This window comes from Cryptomeria japonica, chromosome 5 (genome assembly GCF_030272615.1).
Source record: "Cryptomeria japonica chromosome 5, Sugi_1.0, whole genome shotgun sequence".
Classification (NCBI taxonomy): domain Eukaryota; kingdom Viridiplantae; phylum Streptophyta; class Pinopsida; order Cupressales; family Cupressaceae; genus Cryptomeria; species Cryptomeria japonica.
This window is the reverse complement of record NC_081409.1, coordinates 422,340,149-422,354,305: the sequence shown is the minus strand read 5'-3', so window position 1 is coordinate 422,354,305 and position 14,157 is coordinate 422,340,149.

Genomic DNA, 14,157 nt, shown 5'->3' with positions numbered 1-14,157 from the left:
CTTATGAGCCATTGAATAAGGGTGTAGTGTAGTTAGGTGGGATTGTTGTAAATACTATGGGTCATTTAAAATCCAAGTTTAACACTCCATGCTTGCCCCAATTTTTCTATTCCGTAGAATGTTTATGTGAGACTTGCCACCCTACTTTGCATTCTGCTTGTCAAGAGACTTTATAGCCAAATTAGGGGGTTATTTGTCATCTAATTGGTCACATGTGTTTTTTAGAACTAGGTATGGGATGAAAGTTACCATTAAATTATAAGATTTAGCTAATGTTCATATAGAACCCTATGTCCCTAGTATTGTTAATGATAATTTGGCTATCCATGAGTAAGAGGATCAGCCCATTCCACGTGATCCAAATACCCCTATTGATGACATCCCTGATATTATACTTGATGAGAGGGCAGCTGAAAATATTGAAGATGATCCTTTTAAACATATGGATGAGGTAAACTTGGGAGTTCATATGTTTGATGAACAAGGTTTTGTTGTCCCAAACTTGGTGAAGGATGCAAAACAACAAGATGAGAATCATCAAAACGAGAAGTAAGAATGGTGCTGGAGGTGGTTGCACGTTGGTTTTGCCTAATGATCATAAGTATTATGCATCTTTCAGGTTTTCTTTCACCTACACCAACAATACAGCTGAGTATGAGGTCTTAATTCATGGCCTACAATGGGCAGAAAAGAGAGAAAAAACTATTTACAGGTATATGGTGACAGTGAGTTGATTTTCAACCAGGTAAGAGGTCTCCATACTACTAGAATGAAATTTTTAAGTCTTACAAGCATAGGGTATGGGATCTCATTGAAGATTTTTCATGTTTTTAATCTGTTGTCCATTCCTAGGAATTTGAATAAACATGCTAATAGACTTGCTGCAGTAGGAGCACAATATGATAGTCCAAGTGTTATCAACAATGATAGTAAACAACAATATGTAAAATTTATTATTAGGTCTTCTATTCCTAATAATATTGGTCATTGGCAAGTTTTTGATAGTGATCAATAGATTGTTAACTTTTTGAGAGAAGAAGCAGAATTTTTCAGGTAGCAATCAAGAGAGGCTTAGGAAATAGTATGATGATCATATCGTACAGCTGAAATCAAACAAGATACCTAAAGGTTTGGTCACATTGGAGTCAATTTTCAATGAGGATGTCCAAGTAAGGAAGGAAAAATCCAACTTGCATATCAAGGAGGAACACTACAAAAATGTTGAGATTTTCAAGGATAAGTTGTTAAAGCTTTGCAAGGTATGTACTTTAGAGGAAAGGCATGCATTTGTTTTACTTTGCCAAGAGTTTAGTGACATATTTTCTTGAAAATATTCTAATTTAAAAGGATTTGATCCTAGTGTTGTCCAGCATACCACATAGCTTGAGCCAAATGCTAAACCTATAAGGCAAAAACAAAGGCCTCTTAACCTAAAGCTTGAGCCCCTTATGGTAAAAGAACTTAATAAACTCATTGAGAGAAACATCATTTTTCCTATTAAACACACCTCTTGGGTGTCAAACCTTGTCCCAGTTAGAAAAAAGAATGGTGAAATCAAACTACATGTTGATTTACGAGACCTCAATAGAGCCTCATTAAAGGATAGATATGTACTGCCCTCTATGGAGCAGATTTTGCAAGTTGTTGCAGGTTGTGAAATATTTTCCTTGCTAGATGGTTTCTCAGGATATAACCAAGTTTTAGTGAAGGAGGGGGATTAGTTTAAGACAACACTTACAACCAAATGGGGTACTATGGCATATAAAAAGATGCCATTTGGTTTGTCAAATGCTGGTGCCACTTTTCAGCATGCAATGGATATGGCATTTCATGGTTTAATGTATAAGTTTGTACTTATTTATTTGGATGATATCATTGTTTATTCTAGAAATTCAGATGAACACTTAGTTCATTTAGGAAATATTTTTGAGAGGTGCAGGTAATATGGTGTATCTCTTAACCCAAAAAATTGTGTGTTTGTTGTTCATGACGGTAAGGTTCTAGCTTATGTGGTGTCAAAATAAGGTATTACTATTGATATGGAGAGGGTAAGTGCAATTCTTTCTCTTCCCCTACCAACACACAAGAAGAATTTGCAAAGCTTCTTGGGTAGGATTAATTTTGTTAGAAGGTTTATTCCAAATATTGTAGAATTATTAAAGCCTCTAACTTCTATGCTAAAAAATAATATTCCTTTCAGCTGGTCTAAGGATGGAAAGATGAGTTTTGAGCTAATAAAGGAGACACTTGCAGCTACTCCTACTTTGCTGAACCCACATTTCTCAAAAGACTTTGTCTTGCATGCTTATGGAAACATTGACAACATATCAGCTATGTTGGTTCAAGAGAATGAGCATGGTTTAGAGTAGCCTTTGGCCCTTTTCAGTCAAGGCCTTAAGGATTATGAGGGGAAGTATTTTTTGTTGAAATTTTTTTTCTTACTGTTGTTAGGAGTTTGAAAAAGTTTAAGAATATGCAATCCAACAATAGGATTAAGTTGATGGTTGCTCACTCACCCCTCAGTTAAAGAGTTTTTTCTCAGCAGGGACTTAAATGGTAGGAGGGATAATTGGGTGACTAAGGTGATGGAATTTGATGTTGATATTAAAGTCACCAAGTTGGTCAGAGGTAAAGGACTATGTGAGCAGCTTGCTGATCACATAAACAACAGTGAAGAGGATGATAAGAAGGTTGTTTTATCCTTCCAAGATGAAGAACCAACAACTATTTCAGTTCCTCATATTAGCTGGGTACAAGAAATGACTCATTTCTTACAGACTGGTGAGTTTCTCATGGATTGAGTAAGTCAAAGAGAAGGTACTATATACTTTAGTCCATTCCCTGTGTACTCTTGAATGGTTTTTTGTTTAGAAAGGATTCTCATGGTGTTCTTTTGATATGCATAGATGTTGATCAGGTTGATAAGGTATTGCATGAGTTTCATGAAGGATCGACATGTGGACACTTTTTTAGCAAGAGCTACAACTCTTAAAGTTATGAAAGGAAGCTATTATTGGCCTAATTTGTTTAGAGATGCACATGCTTGGGTTAGAAAGTGTAAATAATGTGTTGTGTTTGTAGGTAAAGAGAAGTTAGATGTGCTGCCATTGTAACCTATTCAAGTTGAACAACCTTTTATGAAGTGGGGTTTAGACCTCATTGGAGTCATAAATCCACTTTCAAGTGTTGGGCATAATTGGGTGGTCACAACCATTGATTATTTTATTAAGTGGATCGAGGTTGTGGCACTAAAAGAAGCAAATGAGATAGATTTGAACTTTTATGATGAGTTGATAACCAAATTTGGTGTTCCTGGAGCTATAGTTTCAGATAATTCTCTTACTTTTGTAGGGAGCAAAATATCTGATTGGGTAGTAAAGAATGGTGTTTATCTCAACACCTCATCTAACCATTACCCTCAGGGTAATGGATAAGCCGATTCCACAAATAATAATTTACTTAGAATCATTAAGAGGACCATCGAATGAAATCAGAGAGCTTGGCATACCAAGCTTGAATCAACCTTATGGGATGATAGGATCACACCAAAAAGGTCCATTGGAATGTCACCATACATGCTTTTTTATGGGAGAGAAGCAAGGTTACCAATTTCACTTGAGTTTCAAGCCCTTGATCTAGCTAATCAGTTGAATATGATTGAAGAAGATCCTATGATAACAAGATTGGCTCAACTGATTGAGTTAGAAGAAGTAAGAAATGAGGCAGATTGAGCATCACCAAGCTCAAATGAAAATATTATTCGATAAGAGGGAAGCTCCTAGAATGTTCAAAGAAGGTGATATTGTCTTGAAATGGGATGAATTCAAGAGCAGGCCAGGTAAGCATACAAAGTTTGATGCTTTTTGGAGTGGGCCTTACATGATTTCTGAGAGTAAGCAACACAATGCCTTCTAGCTGTCTAAGCTGGATGGTGAAGTTGAACCAATCTCGGTCAATGGGATTCACCTCAAGCATTTCTTTTAAGGTATGCCTAAAATTTGTACACATTTCAGTATTTCTAGTTGTTAATAAGTGTTTTTTCATAGTAGGTTAGCTTGCAGTTTTGTTTACCATAAGTGCCTAGTGCACAATTCTGTAGGATTTTTAAGTAGTTTTGTTTACTACTGCAATGCACTGTAGTTATTAAAGGTAAGTATCCATTATATGAAGTAGATAAAATGTCTATTCTCCACCACACATAGAAAATACCCCCTTTAAATAGCTATAGTGCGCTGCAACAATGTTCTTCAGAGTTGTTTAGTTGTCACCCCACAATAACCCATCAATTACAACCATATCATTCCTGGCAACAATTTTTTTTATCTTATTGTCACAAACCACATACCTGTAATTAATGGGTTAGGGCAGGTTTGAGGAAAGAAAGTCTTGTAGTGTTCATGAGCTACATTTTCAGTATTGAAAAGTTTGAATGACTCTGTGCCCAATGGAAAGCTTAAGGCAGCTGGTCAAGATGTTTAGCAGACAAACATATAGTAGATCTCACAAAAAATGTTACCTATTTTTGCTAGCAAGCTCAATGAGGTAGAGCTTTAGTGTTTTTAACATACAAAAGGTACATATTTATTATGATATTATTATATTCATGCACATGAAAAGAGAAAAGAAGATTACATTTCCATGATTTTAAACTCAAAACAATAGAGAGAACACAATTTTTTGAGAAAAGTAATCTTTATTATTATGAATGTACAATGTCTTACATAAGCTCCGAGACTAACTAGTGGTGCAAATGAGAAATAAACTATACATTTGCGGATGCAAAACATAAAGTAAATGCAAAATAAAGAAGGGTGACATGTCATTGCCTGAATGACAAGCCCTCTCTAAGTTGTTATGTGCATCTCTAGTCCTTCGCCCATCTTGCATTTAGTTGTTGGCTCTTTGCTGCCCTTAGTACCTGCATTTGAGTGATGAATAAATGATGAACAATTAGTACCAAACTCGTACTGAGAGGGCGGGGGTGAATCATTATAGGCAAAAACACTTTCCCTAAACTGGTTGGACTGCACACACTAAAATTTGACTAGCAAGCAATAACATTGGTCTAAATCAGATTACTATCGATAAAACACAGTGAGAATGTGAAAGACATACACCAATAACCCTTAGCTTTCCATACAATCTAATACCTCATTTCCACTTCACCCTTATGCATAAACAAGTAATCTATCATAAAAATTATAATGACTGCTAGTTCAACATATTTTACCAGTTTGACAAAAAACACTAAACCATCACATGAAAGGCATCCCACATGACACACTAATTTTTTTCACGTGGAAACCCAATTGGGAAAAACCATGATGGGGATGAATACCCACAAGCTTCTCTTTGAACTCTTTTGAAGTCCATTATGTTAGGAGCCTAGTCTGGTTAAAGACTATTACAATAGGTTCTGCTAGGAACCGATCCTGCTAGGGATCACCCGGTTAAGGGATGGCTAAATACCTGGTTAAAGGTTAGAACCCTGTTAGAGGTTACCTTGCAAGAGGATTTGAAGAACTCATTGAATTGAGTCACCCTGTTAAAGGATTTACACAAAATCCTATTAAAGCTACCCGGTTAAGGGATTTTCCAACTATTGAAATGGTTAGAAGTCAACAAGTAATACACTGATCTGATAACAACACTCAATGCCAAGGTAGATCCACTTTAGCTCCTTTTCTTCTGCAATCACACTCTGTAGGTATCACCACACTTCTTTGATTTGGCAAGAATCAAGTATCACTCACTAGGATACACATATAACATTTGCCAACAACTTCAAAATGAAAAACATCATCGACCTTATAGGAAACAAAAAGGTCGGTAGCATAAACCATAAACCCTAAACATTTATGTTTTACAATACAGTTTGTTCAATCATGACCATTAATCACACCACATTGAATACAACCATGTTGAATAGATCTCAAGATGTTCTCCAATGTTCGTTCTTTGCCACTTCAAGAAGCTGATAACTCATCACGCACTCTCCACCATTTATAGAGACTTTGCACGTTCCCGAGGTAGATAGGATCAATCTCCATGCAAGGTCCTCAAGGAAATCCTTCATGTGCACAAGGTTGATGTGGCAACACTTATCTGGTCTTCATTACAATGCTAACTCATCACATGATGTCATCAATTGAATCGCACAATCTTGGAATGCATCAACTGGAAACCTTGAAGCTGAGACTACCAACCGATAGTCATGCCAAATGAAACCCTGATACAAAAATTCCATTTATTGGTTCTCATTCCAACATACCAGTTCACCTTGAACAAACATACCACTTCACTTTTTCACAAACACCAGTTTACATCATCATACCAATTCTCTTGCTAGTTTGCTTACTACAACATACTAGTTCATACTTTAGCATATTGACATCAATGACAACATACAATATCATCATGTCATCATGCTCTGCACATATGCCAACACTCTCCCCCTCTGGTATTGATGGAAATATACAAAGATATCTCTCTACTTCACATCTTCTCCCCCTTTGACAACAATGCCAAAGTGGAGGCATACACATCTATGTTCCACTATGTTGCTCCACCTAAGGAGTAGCATCCTTCAACACACCAATCCTAAAAAAGATTTATCAATTGCAATACCTAACTGATGTGGAGCACACACCTTTAGTTCACCTCTTAAGGGGGAAGCACCCCTAATTCGCCTCTCAAATAGGTAAAGGTAGCCTTCGATAGAGGCTTGGTGAATATGTCTACTAACTGATCCTTACTGGAAACATGTTCCAATACAACCACTTTATTCTGAACCTTCTCCCTCAAGAAATGATACTTGAGCTCAAAGTGCTTGGTTCTAGCATGTAAAACCGGATTCTTGGAGATGTTAATTGCACTTGTGTTGTCATAAAATATACTTATCGGTTCAGATACAGGAAATTTGAAGCCATTTAATACATGCTTCATCCAAAGTGTCTGGGTGCAGTTCATAAATGCTGCAACATATTCCGCTTCTGCTGTAGACTGAGAGATAAAACTTTGCTTCTTACTCATGCATGAGACCAGTCTACCACCAAGAAAGAATGCACCACCGGTTGTGTTCTTCCGGTCATCCACATTACCAGCCCAATCAACATCTGTAAACACTTTTAGGTTGAAATCATTACTATATGGATACCATAATCCATAGTCAATAGTTCCCTTCAGATATCTAAGAATCCGCTTGACTGCTACCAAGTGGGATTCTCTTGGGCTTTTCTGGAACTGTGCAGTAATGCCCACTACATGTGCAATGTCTGGTCTACTATGTACTACATAGTACAATTTACCAATCATTGATCGGTATTCCTTCTCATTTACCAACACTGGGTCATCCTCTTTTGATAATTTACAACCGGTCACCATCGATGTACCAACCGGTTTGTTGTCTTCCATGCCAAAGGTCTTCAACACCTCTTTGGCATACTTGGACTAAGTGAGAAAGATTCTATCTTTCATTTGTTGAATCTATGGTCTAATGAAGAACTTAATCTCCCCTATAAGTGACATCTCAAATTCCTTCTTCATCTCATCTACAAAGTCATGACTCATCTTGTCATCTCCACCAAAAATTATGTCATCAACAAATACTTCACAGATTAGAATCTGATCTCCTTCTGACTTCAGATAGATATTGCTATCTTCACTTGTTCTCTCAAATCCAATCTTCACAAGATGGGAGTGTAAGCATTCATACCATGCTCTAGGTGCCTGCTTCAATCCATACAAGGCTTTATGTAGCCTACACACCATGTCACTGTCTTCTGATAGGGCAAACCCATCTGGTTGCTCTATATACACCTCCTCTTCAAGTATTCCATTTAGGAATGCAGATTTTACATCCATCTAATATACTTTAAATCCCTTGAAGGTTGCATATGCAAGAAGCATACAAACTCCTTCCAATCTGGCTACTGGAGAAAAGGTTTCTCCATAGTCTTCTCCTTCTTCTTGAGCATATCCTTTACACACTAGTCTGGCTTTGTTTCTAACCATTGAGCCATCTTCATTTAGCTTATTTTTGAAAACCCATTTGGTACCAATGACATTTTTATGCTTAGGTCTGGGTACCAAAGACCATGTACCATTCTTTTCTATCTGGTCAAGTTCCTCTTCCATTGCCTTGATCTAGTCTTCATCTTTATGTGCCTCTTTGAATGTTTTAGGCTCAAATACACAGATCATGCAAGAGTTTTCTCTAACCTTTCTTCTTGTAAGAATTACTACATCCTTATCTCCTATGATCTGCTTTGGATCATGATTCAGCTTTACATACCTAGGAATGATCTTGGTTGTTTCCTCTTGCTTTTCTTCTTCATCCTCATCTTCATCAACATCAGTATCTACCAGTGTAGGAGCACAGTTACTTGTACTAAGCTATTTTGCAACTGGTTCCCAGAAGGTTACTACCGGTTCATCTACCACTTGCTCATTGTTGGTTTCCTCAGGTTTCTCAGAGGTTTCATCAACTCTAACATTGATGCTTTCAACAATTCTTTGAGTCCTATTCTTGAAACATTTGAGAGTTTTTCTCTTTGTGGAATACCCTAGGAATATTCCCTCATCACATTTTGCATCAAACTTGCTCTAATGTTCACTCCTCTTGATATAACATTTGCTACCAAACACTCTAAAGTAACTTACTATAGGAGTCTTACCGGTCCAATACTCATAAGGTGTTTTATCCTTACCCTTTTTGATGAGTACCCGGTTCATTGTGTAGACTGCAGTGCTCATTGCTTCTCTCCAAAAGGTGTGAGAAACTTTTCCTTGGATCAACATTCTTCTAGCTGCTTCAACTACAGTCTGGTTGTTTCTCTTTGCTAGGACATTTTGCTGTGGAGTCTGGGGGGCAAACAGTTGCCTCTTGATGCCATTCTCTTCACAGTACTTGTTGAATTCACAGGAAGTGAATTCTCCTCCTTGATCAGTTCTTAGGCACTTAATCCTCTTACCACTTTCTTTTTCAACCAATGCTGTGAAGGCTTTGAACTTTCCAAAGGTTTTGTCCTTCAAGAATGTGACCCACATCAATCTTGAGCAATCATTAGTAAGAATCATAAAATACCTATCTCCCTGCACACTCCTAGTTTTCATAGGACCACACAAATTAGTATGCACAAGATCAAGTAAATTGTCTACAGTGAAAGATTTACCTTTGAAGGTTGAGGAACACATTTTCCCTAGTTGACACTCTCTGCACAAAGGATTCTCTGGTTTTCTCAGCATAGGCAATCCTCTAACTACCTTGATCTTACTACCCTTCACAATATTATCAAAGTTTACATGGCAGAGTCTCCCATGCCATATCTAGCTATCATCAAACTTAGTCATTAGACATGTATTGATATTTGCATTCAGCTAAAATAGGTTACCTTTGGTCTGCATACTAGTGGCCATCAGCTCACAATTCTTTCCTTTGATTTTGCACACTCCATCTTTGAATTCCAAAGTGAGTCCATTATCATTCAGTTGGGAAAAACTCAAAAGGTTGTGTTTGAGACCTTCTACCCAATACACATTATCAGCACTACTTTTTCCATTTAGATAGATGGACCCTCTGCCTTTTACCATACATGATGCATCATTACCAAATCGAACCACACCACCATCATACTCTTCCAGAGATAGAAACTTACTCCGGTCACCAGTCATGTGGTGAGAACAACCACTATCAATAATCCACTCATTGGAATTATCAAAGCGGGAGACAAGGGACTTCTTGTCTGACACATCTTCCTTAACTGCTACAAACACAATGTCTTCACTTTCTTCATCTTCTGATTCCTCATCAGTGACACCTTCATCAACTGCTACAAAATAGTTTCTCCTATTTACTCCTTTGAACTTCTTGAACTTCTCTGATTTGTCCTTATTATCACCATTAGGATAGTTTATAGCAATGTGTCCTATCCTATTGCAAGAGAAGCATTTCAAGGGAAGCTTACCTCTATATTTACTAGTTCCCTTAGGAAGTCTCTTGGAAAGAAGACCTTCAAATTCCATTAGGCTCTTGTCATCATCCATTTCACTACTTTTTCTTGGTTCACAACTAGTACTTGCTTCTTTTCCCTTTCTAGATGGTGCAGTAGATGCTCTAAAGGCTGATTCAGTCTTCTAAATACTGCCATCATATTTATTTAGTTCATATGCAGTCAACTTTGCAATGATGGAGTCTAGGGATACCTTTGTCTTGTCTATAGACTTCAACTCCTAAATATCAGCAACCCTTATTGCATAGACTGGTAATAAGGATCTCAAGACTTTGCTAACAATAGTGGAATCATCTATTTTACCACCTACACTCTTGATGTCTCCAACAATAGTTTTGATTCTCATTTCATATTGTTGAATGGTCTCTCCTTCAACCATCCGCATGTCTTCAAAATTTCCCCTAAGGCTCTCTTCCTTAGCTTGTTTCACATGCTCATCACCACCATAGATATTCTCAAGAGCATCCCATACTTATTTGGGATTGTCTTTATCCTGAACATCAATAAACTTAATGTCATATAGACTGCTGATTAGGGCTTCTGTGACTTGCCCATTCTCCTGAATCTCTCTCTTTTAATCATCGGTGAGAGTACTGTTAGGGATAACATAAGCATTCTCAACATAGCTCCAGTGTTGAGCACCCATGCTTTTGATGTATATCTTCATTTTTTCCTTCCATATTTTAAAGTTATCTCTATTGAACTTTGGACCTTCCCTCTTCATCATTAGAGTAGGATCTTTAACTCAAGCGGTTAAGCTTACAACACAGAGAACCTGGAAGATGCTCTAATACCAATTGATGAATAAATGATGAACAGTTAGTACCAAACCGGTACTAAGAGGGGGGGTGAATCAGTATAGGTAAAAACACTTTTCCTGAACCTGTTTGACTGCACACATTGAACTTTGACTAGCAAGCAATAACACTGGTCTAAATCATATTACTACCGGTAAAACACAGTGAGAATGTGAATGACATAAACCCGTAACCCTTAGCTTTCCATACAATCTAATACCTCATTTCCACTTCACCCTTATGCATAAACAAGTAATCTATCATAAAAAATATAATGACTGCTAGTTCAACATATTTTACCAGTTTGACAAAAAACACTAAACCATCACATGAAATCCATCACACATGACACACTGATTTTTTTCACGTGGAAACCCAATTGGGAAAAACCACGGTGGGGATGAATACCCACAAGCTTCTCTTTGAACTCTTTTGAAGTCTGCTCTGTTAGGAGCCTAGTCTGGTTAAAGACTATTACAATAGGTTCTACTAGGAACCGATCTTGCTAGGGATCACCCAGTTAAGGGATGGCTAAATACTAGGTTAAAGGTTAGAACCCTGTTAGAGGTTACCTCGCAAGAGGATTTGAAGAACTCATTGAATTGAGTCACCCTATTAAAGGATTTACACAAAATCCTGTTAAAGCTATCCAGTTAAGGGATTTTCCAACTGTTGAAATGGTTAGAAGTCAATAGATAATACATGTTAGGATTCCCACCGATATGGAGGGGGGGGGGGGTGAATCAGTATCTAACCAGTGTATAGAATTTCTTATCTTAAAACATGTAGAATATATTATAACAGTGTACCGGTATTCAAGAAATAATGCAATAAACAGAATAAAAAACATCCACATGAAAAGAACACCATGACACAAGGATTTAACGAGGAAACGCGGTGTGGGAAAAACCTCAGTGGGATTTGTGACCCACAATATCCACTTACTGGCCAATAAGAGAATATTACTTACAATAGGGGCCTGCACATGCAGGAAGGCCAACTGCCTAGAGCTCACTGCTCAAATGGGAAGTCTGACTGACTTACAATGTGGATTATACAAATCCAGTATCTTGTACTGCTTTACAATAGCATCTATAATGCCTGATTCAGTATCGGTTTCTGCTCTCCTTCTTACATAAACCCTTTACCCTATATTTCGCATAATAGGTCTTCATTAATATTTCACATACATCACTTTCTTCACTTTCTTCCTTACTTACAAAATGTCTACAATGATCTCTTTTATATATAAGAGTCATTTTACAACATGCCAAGTTGGCTTACAAAGTTTTTACAATAATAAACAAAATATAATATAACAAAATCCTATCGGCCTCTGTGCCGATATACTTCCTTTCTCTGTGTCGGTGTCGGTGTAGAGTCTGATCGTTGATGCCGGTGCACTAACTTGCCGGTGTAATGCCTTGCCGATGCCATAGGATTGTAAGGTTGCCATCAATGACAAAACCTTCAATCACATACAATGTCTCATTGGAGTGTGCATATGCCAACAATATTGTTAGGTCCCAGAGACAACTGAGAGGGGGGGGTGAATCAGTTGTCAAATAAATTCAAGCCAAAAACAACTTAACCAACTTAATGCTTAATACCGGTAAACTAGTTAAGTATGCCTGTAGACAGTGTTAATAGTTAATTGCTATACTGGTAAAGATTAATGCATAAAACATAAACATAAAGTCATCCATAGCACATAACACCAAGTTCATATACAAAATACCAATCAATTCAATATACCAACTACTCCCCCTGAGAAGTAGCTCCCTCATCAAAGACTGGAGTAAAAGATCTGTCTATTAATTCTGCCAGTTGATGACAATCATCAACTGTCTAAGTCTCTACCGGTGGTGGTATGACTCCAAGCTAATCTCTGAGATATTCAAAAGTCTACTTAGGCAAAGGTTTTGTGAAAATATCTGCAAGTTGTTCTTTAGTATTCACATGAACCAGTTTTATCTCTTTTTCTTCAACTTTTTCCCTTAGAAAATTGAGTTTGATAGAAACATGTTTTGTTTTAGAATGTAATACCGGATTCTTAGATATATCAATTGTTGCCGTGTTATCACAATATATAGTAATAGGTTCCTTGAATTTTACCTTTATGTCTTTCAACATTTGTTTGAGCCATAGTACCTGTTTACAGTTAGTTGCTGTAGCAACATATTCTGATTCTACTATTGATAAAGATGTGCATCTCTGTTTCTTACTTAACCAAGAAACTAATCTCTTTCCAAGAAAGAATGCTCCACCAGTGGTGCTTTTTCTATCATCCACATCTCCTGCCCAATTTGCATCTGTGTATGCACATAGATCAAAATTTTCATCTCTAGGATACCATAATCCAAGATTTGCAGTGCTTTGTAAGTACCAGAAAATCCTTTTTACTGCTGATTCATGATTTTCTCTAGGATTACTTTGAAATCTAGAAGCAATACATACTGCATTCATAATATCAGGTCTAGTTTGTGTCAAATATAGTAAACCTCCTATCATAGATTTGTATCTAGTTGGATTAACAGGTGTAGATTCATCCCTTTGAGATAATTTGTCATTTGTAGTCATAGGTGTGCTTACCAGTTTAGAGTTTTCCATCCCAAATTTCTTTAGTAACTCTTTCAAGTACTTGATTGACTAAAAAATATACCTTTGTCAGTCTGTGAAATCTGCAATCCTAAAAAGAATTTTATTTCTCCAATCATAGACATTTCAAATTCTTGTTGCATTTTAATAGAAAATTCTTTACATAATCCATCTTCTCCTCCAAAGATTATATCATCAACAAATACTTCTATAATCAAGATGTCATCATTAGTTATTTTGTAATATAAATTGTTGTCTGCATCTCCTTTAGTAAAACCAATCTTTAAAAGATACTTATCCAACCTTGCATACCAAGCTCTTGGGGCTTGTTTCAATCCATACAGAGCTTTTCTTAACCTGCAAACCATATCATTTTCATCTATCAAAGAAAATCCATCAACTTGTTCAATATAGACTTCCTCTTCAAGATCTCCATTCAAGAATGCACATTTAATATCCATTTGATAAACTTTGTAGTTCTTGTGAGCTGCAAAAGCGAAGAATAATCTAACTGCCTCAATTCTAGCTACCGGTGCAAATGTTTCATTGTAATCAACTCCTTCTTTCTAAGAATATCCCTTACACACTAGTCTTGCTTTATTTTTGACAACCTTACCATCTTCATTAAGTTTGTTTCTAAATACCCATTTGGTTCCAATTATATTTTTATCTTTAGGCCGAGGAACTAATGTCCAAGTATTATTTTTCTCAATTTGTTCTAATCCTTCTTCCATAGCTTTAATCCAAAATTT